Source organism: Lactuca saligna, chromosome 5 (genome assembly GCF_052625555.1).
Source record: "Lactuca saligna cultivar CGN05327 chromosome 5, ASM5262555v1, whole genome shotgun sequence".
Taxonomy (NCBI): Eukaryota; Viridiplantae; Streptophyta; class Magnoliopsida; order Asterales; family Asteraceae; genus Lactuca; species Lactuca saligna.
In genome coordinates, this window is record NC_136421.1 from 166,348,491 (window position 1) to 166,355,500 (window position 7,010).

The following is a 7,010-nucleotide window of genomic DNA, read 5'->3' on the forward strand; positions in this document are numbered from 1 at the left end:
GTATAGTTTATGATACATCACTCAACGCACTCGTACAAAAAGGGTACATCCATACAAGAAAGATTTATATTCACACACATTTCACGTAAACTTGTTAACCTATGTTGTGAGACTCTCTCTCTCCCCGTACGTCCGAGTGCGGGATATAATTCCTGGTAGTTATAATCAGAATCTCCTTGAGGGAGAACATGATACTTGTATATAGATCTATATTGGGTTTGACACCCCACACCTTGCTGCTAGCTACAGTGGGACCTGCAGGTCTACGGGTGACAAATGTCATTTCATTTTCGCGACGCCTGAGAAACGTTGTGGCAGGTTCACATAGTCACAGTATGATTATAACGACTCACTTAGGGGGATAACAATTCATGAAGTTACGGGGTTTCATAAAACCGAAGTAGGTTTTAGGTTGATAAAAGAAATTTACTTTCCATAACATTTTAAACTCACAACATTTTTACTAAGAAACGATGATTTCTCATACACTCTAGTCTTTGGTTATAAGGCTACATTTCTCGGATTTCAAGGGAAATATCGGATTTTTCTGAAACAAACGCGACATTTACATGTGAAATACTTCTACTAAGTTTATTAATAAAAGCTTATGAACTCACCAACCTTTGTGTTGACACTTTTCAAACAACTTGTATTCACAGGAAAACACTAATCAGGTTATCAAGTGCTTTTGAGGATGGGACGTTAAGGCGTCAAACTTTTCACATTTTGACAACATATTGTAATTGATTTTGAAACATGTAATTCATACAAGTGATGTAACTTTTTCAATTATATATATGTTGGTTGTGTTTGCTTAAATTACTATTAAAATTGTGGTTATGATGCTATACATGAAGTCCTCCACCCCCGGACGTTTCCGCCATCCTTGGTTTGGGGGTGTGACAGTTTCTTACTCTTGTACATTTCAAATTGGTAAGTTATGATGTCTTGGATAAGACAAAGACCAACTATGACCAATTGTGTTAAGTGTTTGTCTTGATAAGAATCCACAATGACTCTTGAATATATATTTTTTTGTCTAGGAATGGTTCTTAACAAGAGAGTATTATATGTCAAGAGGATAGTGGCAGTCTTAAAGATCTTGACAAGTTTTAAGACCTAATCAAGAAGAAAACCTATTGTTTATCGCTAGCACACGACTTGAGGTTTGTAACTTATCGTGTTGACATATTCTTATTTCTATGCTCGATTCTGGTTAAAACTTGTCTATGAATGTGAGTTCTATGAGTTCTCAATTGTTTGCTTAACAACTTGGAAGACATGGTAGGCCCTCGTGCTACCAGGTGGCAAGAAGTTAACATTAAACATGTTCAGTCCCTATGAATTTCAATTTGTCACTAATCTTGTCTTTTGATTATATTTTGACAAATTCACATGGATAGGAACATATACACCATAAAATCTAAGTGTAATAAGGTTTCTATCCGCTTCATGAAAAGGATTGTGAGGAAACGCTTTCACTAAGTAGATTTTAAGGAGATAGCATTTTTGATATTTGCATTTTCAAATTCGATTATGATTACGAGATCCCTCTTTATAGTTCGAATTGTGAGAAATGGAAAAGATCTAAACATTTGAGACTTATTATTGTAAGTTCTAAAATTGTTAAGACACACATGTGGGCTATCTAAGGAAAAGTGTATGAGTTTGAGAAGCCTACATAAAGTCTTATCGAAGCATCTCGTATCAGAAATCTAAACTTTGGTAATGAAAGTCAATAAATATTGATTTCTAGAAGTCCAACAGATTATTGGGTATATGTTAAAGCTAGTGGGAGCATAAGTGTTATGATAGTAAGATAATAATTATTATGCTAGTGGGTGCATAATCAATTATGGTAAATGTTGCAAGTTAGCAATGTTAATTATAGAAAACAAAAGTTTCAATTTGCAAGTTGCAGAGTTTGAAATGTTATTTTGCTATAATTATGGGAAAGAAAATTATACTTCATTTAAATTCTAAAAGTTTAGATTGAAATTTTAGTCACATTTAGTAATATATATATATATATATATATATATATATATATATATATATATATATATATATATATGAATGTTATGTTCGAATGGTTCAACATAAATAAATTCTGTATACGGAAATGTTAATTGCATTCTCAAAATTTGATTAATTCATACGACATCCCTCTTCATAATCAAAATTAATGAGAACACGACAAATAGAAATATTATAGTAAAAGACTGATCAAGTATCATGTTTTTATGTTAGACATTATGAATCATGTCCCATATGCTTCGAGTATAGGATCGATTGCATATGCTATAGTATTCTCATGTTCTAAATTTTTCCAAATGCCTAGGGCATTAAGACGGAAAAAGAACTAAAACCGCTTATGATTAAAGTGGTTGAGCAATTGTTAACGACAAGCTAAGGTTCGCCAAGGATTGGTCGGTTAAGGACAGTTGGAAGTATAGTAATGGATGGATAATATTGACATTATTATGAATAAACATGAGTCTATTAATAATGAGTTTTCATATGGAAAATATGGAATGTTTCCTTATTGGGAGATGAGAAAGTTTGAAACTTTTATGAAAGAAGGATGTTCAAAGGAATGTACTTTGAATTTGAGACTTCATTTATGTGGAATTGTCCTTTAACAATCTCCAAAGGAATATTTTGTAATATCTTTGGTTAAGTCTCTATGAGTTTTGGTACCTAGACATTATAAATTAATCGTTGCATGATAGTTTAGAATCTAACACTTTCTAGCAGTGACAAGAATTTGGATTTGTGAAATGAGCATCATTGAAATGTTTTTTAATTGATCTATTTCACAAAGTAAGGACCATAGAAAAACATAGTGTGCATGCTTGGAGCATGGGATAACTATTGTTTAGACAAACATAGTGTGCATGCTTGGAGCATGGCATAACTATTGTTTTAATTCAAGTATTAAGTTGATTATTCGAAACATTATACAATAAATAATGAGTAATCAATATGACTCAAAAGTTTTGGGGCCATATAGGATTAGTATTATTCTTTTGTTTCACTTTGCGTGTTTTGACTTCCTGAATAACTAGGTTATTCAAACCATCCACAGTCGATCATACTTTGGAAGTAGGCATTGGGGCAAGACTATCATGAGTGGGTCTGTAGTTTGTCTAGGACAAAGTGGCAGCATTGTTCATGAGTACTCTTGGAATAAGATTTTTGTATTGGATTCAACCCACACTTACGCGAATCACTTCATGGATTTTATCACGAGTGAGTGTGAGACGATAATATCTTATATTCTTGAAACCGAGACATGTGAGTTGTAGATGCGAGTTGGTTGCACATTGACATATGTAACGCATCAGTAACTTGGTGTTATAAAACATATTGTTGTGATAAATTTGGTGAGTAAGTACAAGAAAACTTTTGTGTCGAAGTTTATCCGTTCCTTTTACCACATGTGGATAAAAGCGATATTTATGGGCCTCCCGATGATTTAGTGATGACACCCCTAAGTGCTTGGCCAAGCCTAGACTTATTTGATTTGTTCAATTAGTCGGTTCTCATAAATCGGACATCAGGAAATAACAGATGGACAGAGAGAACGATTATAATCCATGTATGAATCCATATGATATCTATAATGGAGGAATATATGATCCCTTATCTAATGGACACGTCATTGACTAGGTAAGAGTTCGACAGCGGATTTTAAGAGCTACGATTGCTAATCGGGTTGTGGAGTCGTACTTGCAATAATAGTTGTTAGACTTATCCAAGTGGGAGACTGTTGGATTAGTGTCTAAGTCCATAACTATAATTGGTTTGCACTTGACCCGAGAGTAGCATGGTCCATTTGGGTTGCATGGCACCAGAACAATCTGAAGGATGTATAATTTCGAAGTAATTATTTATGATTTATTAATATATTATAAGTTCCAATATATTAATATGAAATCATATTATTTAATTAGTATTGATCAAGAACTAGTTTGGAATTAATTTTGTGATAAAAAATATACTAATTAAGTATATGGGGATTGATTATGTAAATCATTCCTTCTTATAATGTGGGCTTCTGGACCATAGTTCCTTATGTTGGGGTAAATCCATGTGGTGACCCATGGATGATCCAAGGTGATTTAAAACCGTGGAGCATGAGGAATATGGAAGGTCATACACATTAGGGCTTGCATAGTGTAACCCTAATCAAGCCACACTATATAAGAACCATTCTAGCTCAAGAAATTGGAACTAGTAGAAAACACAAGAAGGCAAGCCGATTTTATTAGTGCAAGTGACATCTTCTCAAGTTCCTCCATTTGTTGGTGGTGTTGTGTGATTCCATTTGAGGTGAAACACATGGGGCACTAAGTTCTTAAAGGTCCAAGGCTTAAACTACACTATAAGGTATGTCATCCAACTTGTATTTCATGTAGTTTATACTCCATTGTATGCTTGTTAGGATGATACTTTGGAATATTGAATGTATGCATGTATAATAGAGAAAACATAGATCCAAAGCATCTAGTGTTGCATGTACACCATATGAGTGTTAGAATGCTCAAAACCCTTCAGTTGGTACATATCACTATGAGTCCCATAACACACAAAGCAAGCAAATTCGGGCAACAGAAAATCTTACCAACATACACTAATCAAGCCATTATGTCCACTTATTTGAAAATCACACTATCATATGATCCTAAAAGATCACAGTATCAGACATATAAAGGCATCTCTCCTAAAACAAAATCCTGAGTAGATCCTTTGCCCTAATCTAGAATGCAATTCATAATCATATAACCATTATAAACATGTATGGGTATTTTGGGAACCACTTACTTGAGCTTGGCTAATTGCAAGAATCACACCCATTTCTTTTACTAGAAACCCCTTTTATAAAAACATTTATTTTATGAAAATTTTACCAAACCCTCTATTTGATTTTAGGCACACCCGAGAGTATGCCCGAATCCCTCAAACCAAGGCTATGAAACCAACTTGTTACATCCCGAAAATCACAAGATAAAATTTTCATTTTTAATATAAAAAAAACGCTCATTTATCCTTTATTTAAACATTTAGAAGTATTTCAAAATAAAAAATTATCAGAATAAAATCCCAAAATCACGAGTTGCGGAAAACACGGGTTTTATGCATTGTGATCAATCTGGGCCCTTCCCTTTCATACTTGAATTACCTGAAACCATACCGCAAACTATAAGCACAAACCTTAATGAGTTCCCCAAAATACTACATAACATACATATCGTGCATATCATACATATCAAGGAGGTGCTATGTGCCAACCATAGTCTTTCCATTATGCCACGTGCCATATCATGGTCTTTTCTTGCCAGACCGGGGGCCAAAACCTTGGGTATTATAGACAAGTACCAGTAGCCACCTCCTTGTCTTCCATGCAGGAATCACAAAGACAACTAGCATACAATGTACAACCAAATATCTACATAATTCATAGGGTCCGAACCCTAGTCTTGCATACAGACTTTCCAGGAGCCACCTCCAGGTCTTTCATACAAATACCATAGGCCAGCCCCTGGTCTTCCTATAATACAAAAGCAATTGGGTCGGCATTGGTGTCTTCGACCCATAGTATAGTGAGGAGACTCACCTCAGACATTTGAAACCCACAGATAAAATATGACTGCAGATCTGCTAAACTCCACACACTAGTTTTAGGTGCATTTCGTGCACCCATTTTGTCATTTTATTTCATAAATAGTGCATTGCATCTAAGCTTAAACTCATGAATTTTACATGTTTTTCGGGACTTTCGATGACATTATTTCACTCACACACTTTTATGATATTTCACGGAATTTTGGGGATAGGATCTTGTTTGGGGAGATAAATATAATATGTAGACAAAATTTCAAAACTCGTGGAGCACCGGGGATGAAGATATTGAAGAATTTGGCAATTCAGTGAGTTACGCGGGCCATGTTAACTATTGCCTTGAGTTTACACGGACCGTGTAAATGAAGATACTTCAACAATGCACTTTGAAAATCCATCCAATCTAAGCAATGTACTTTTGCAATTACACAAGTCGTGTGAACGATAGTGTTAACTTACACGGGCTGTGTAAATGTGGTTTTGGGTTAAAAAACAGTTTTTCTTCTTTCTTAAAGGAGGTGAAGGATTTCATATTTGGTCCTGTTGATTCTCGGAGCTTTGTGGGTGATTTTATGGAGGATTTTGGAGTCAATTAACACTTGGAAACACTTAGATTTTCGTTGGATTTCATTTTGTAAGAACTTCAACTTCACTTTCTAGATTTGTGTTCTTGTTCTAGCCATGTGTGGCTGGAACGCTAGAATCTCCATGTTTATTTGTTGACATTTGGATGTGATTTGAATCATTTGACTAGATGTTTGTTTTTAATTTCTATCTAGTGAATTTGATTTCATTTCAATCGAATTTTTGATTTAATTGTGATTCTTATTGGCCATTTGACTTAGGATTAGGTCATTGAAGTTATCTAATTTCAAAATCCGTAATTTTTTCGGTAAATTAGACTATGTAACAAGCACTAAATTGATTTCTATTAAATAAATTTAGTGTGAACCTTATTCACACATTCTTACGCTCCCCAGGTTGTGAGGAGTATTGAATGTTGTAGGGAACATTCACATTTAGTTTAATGCAATCTTTCAACCTAACTCTAAGAGCTTTCTTAGATTAGATTGGTAAGTTTATAATTAATCAAAGAGCTTATTTTGGTTAATCAGTGTGGTGAATGGGAAGTGGTAGAGATTTTTAGCATTTCCAAGTACCAACTTAGATAAAATTGACCAAATATCATTACAACCATGGAATCACATTACTAATTTGTCTTGCATAGAGTTGGCGTACTTACAAATCTTGAATTTATTTTCATTTACTTATTACTTTAGTCTTTTCCTTAAATCACTATGTATAACCCCCCCCCCCCCCCACACACACACTTTTTTGTGACCATATTTGTGTTGGAATAGTGTCTAAGGCTATAACTATATTCG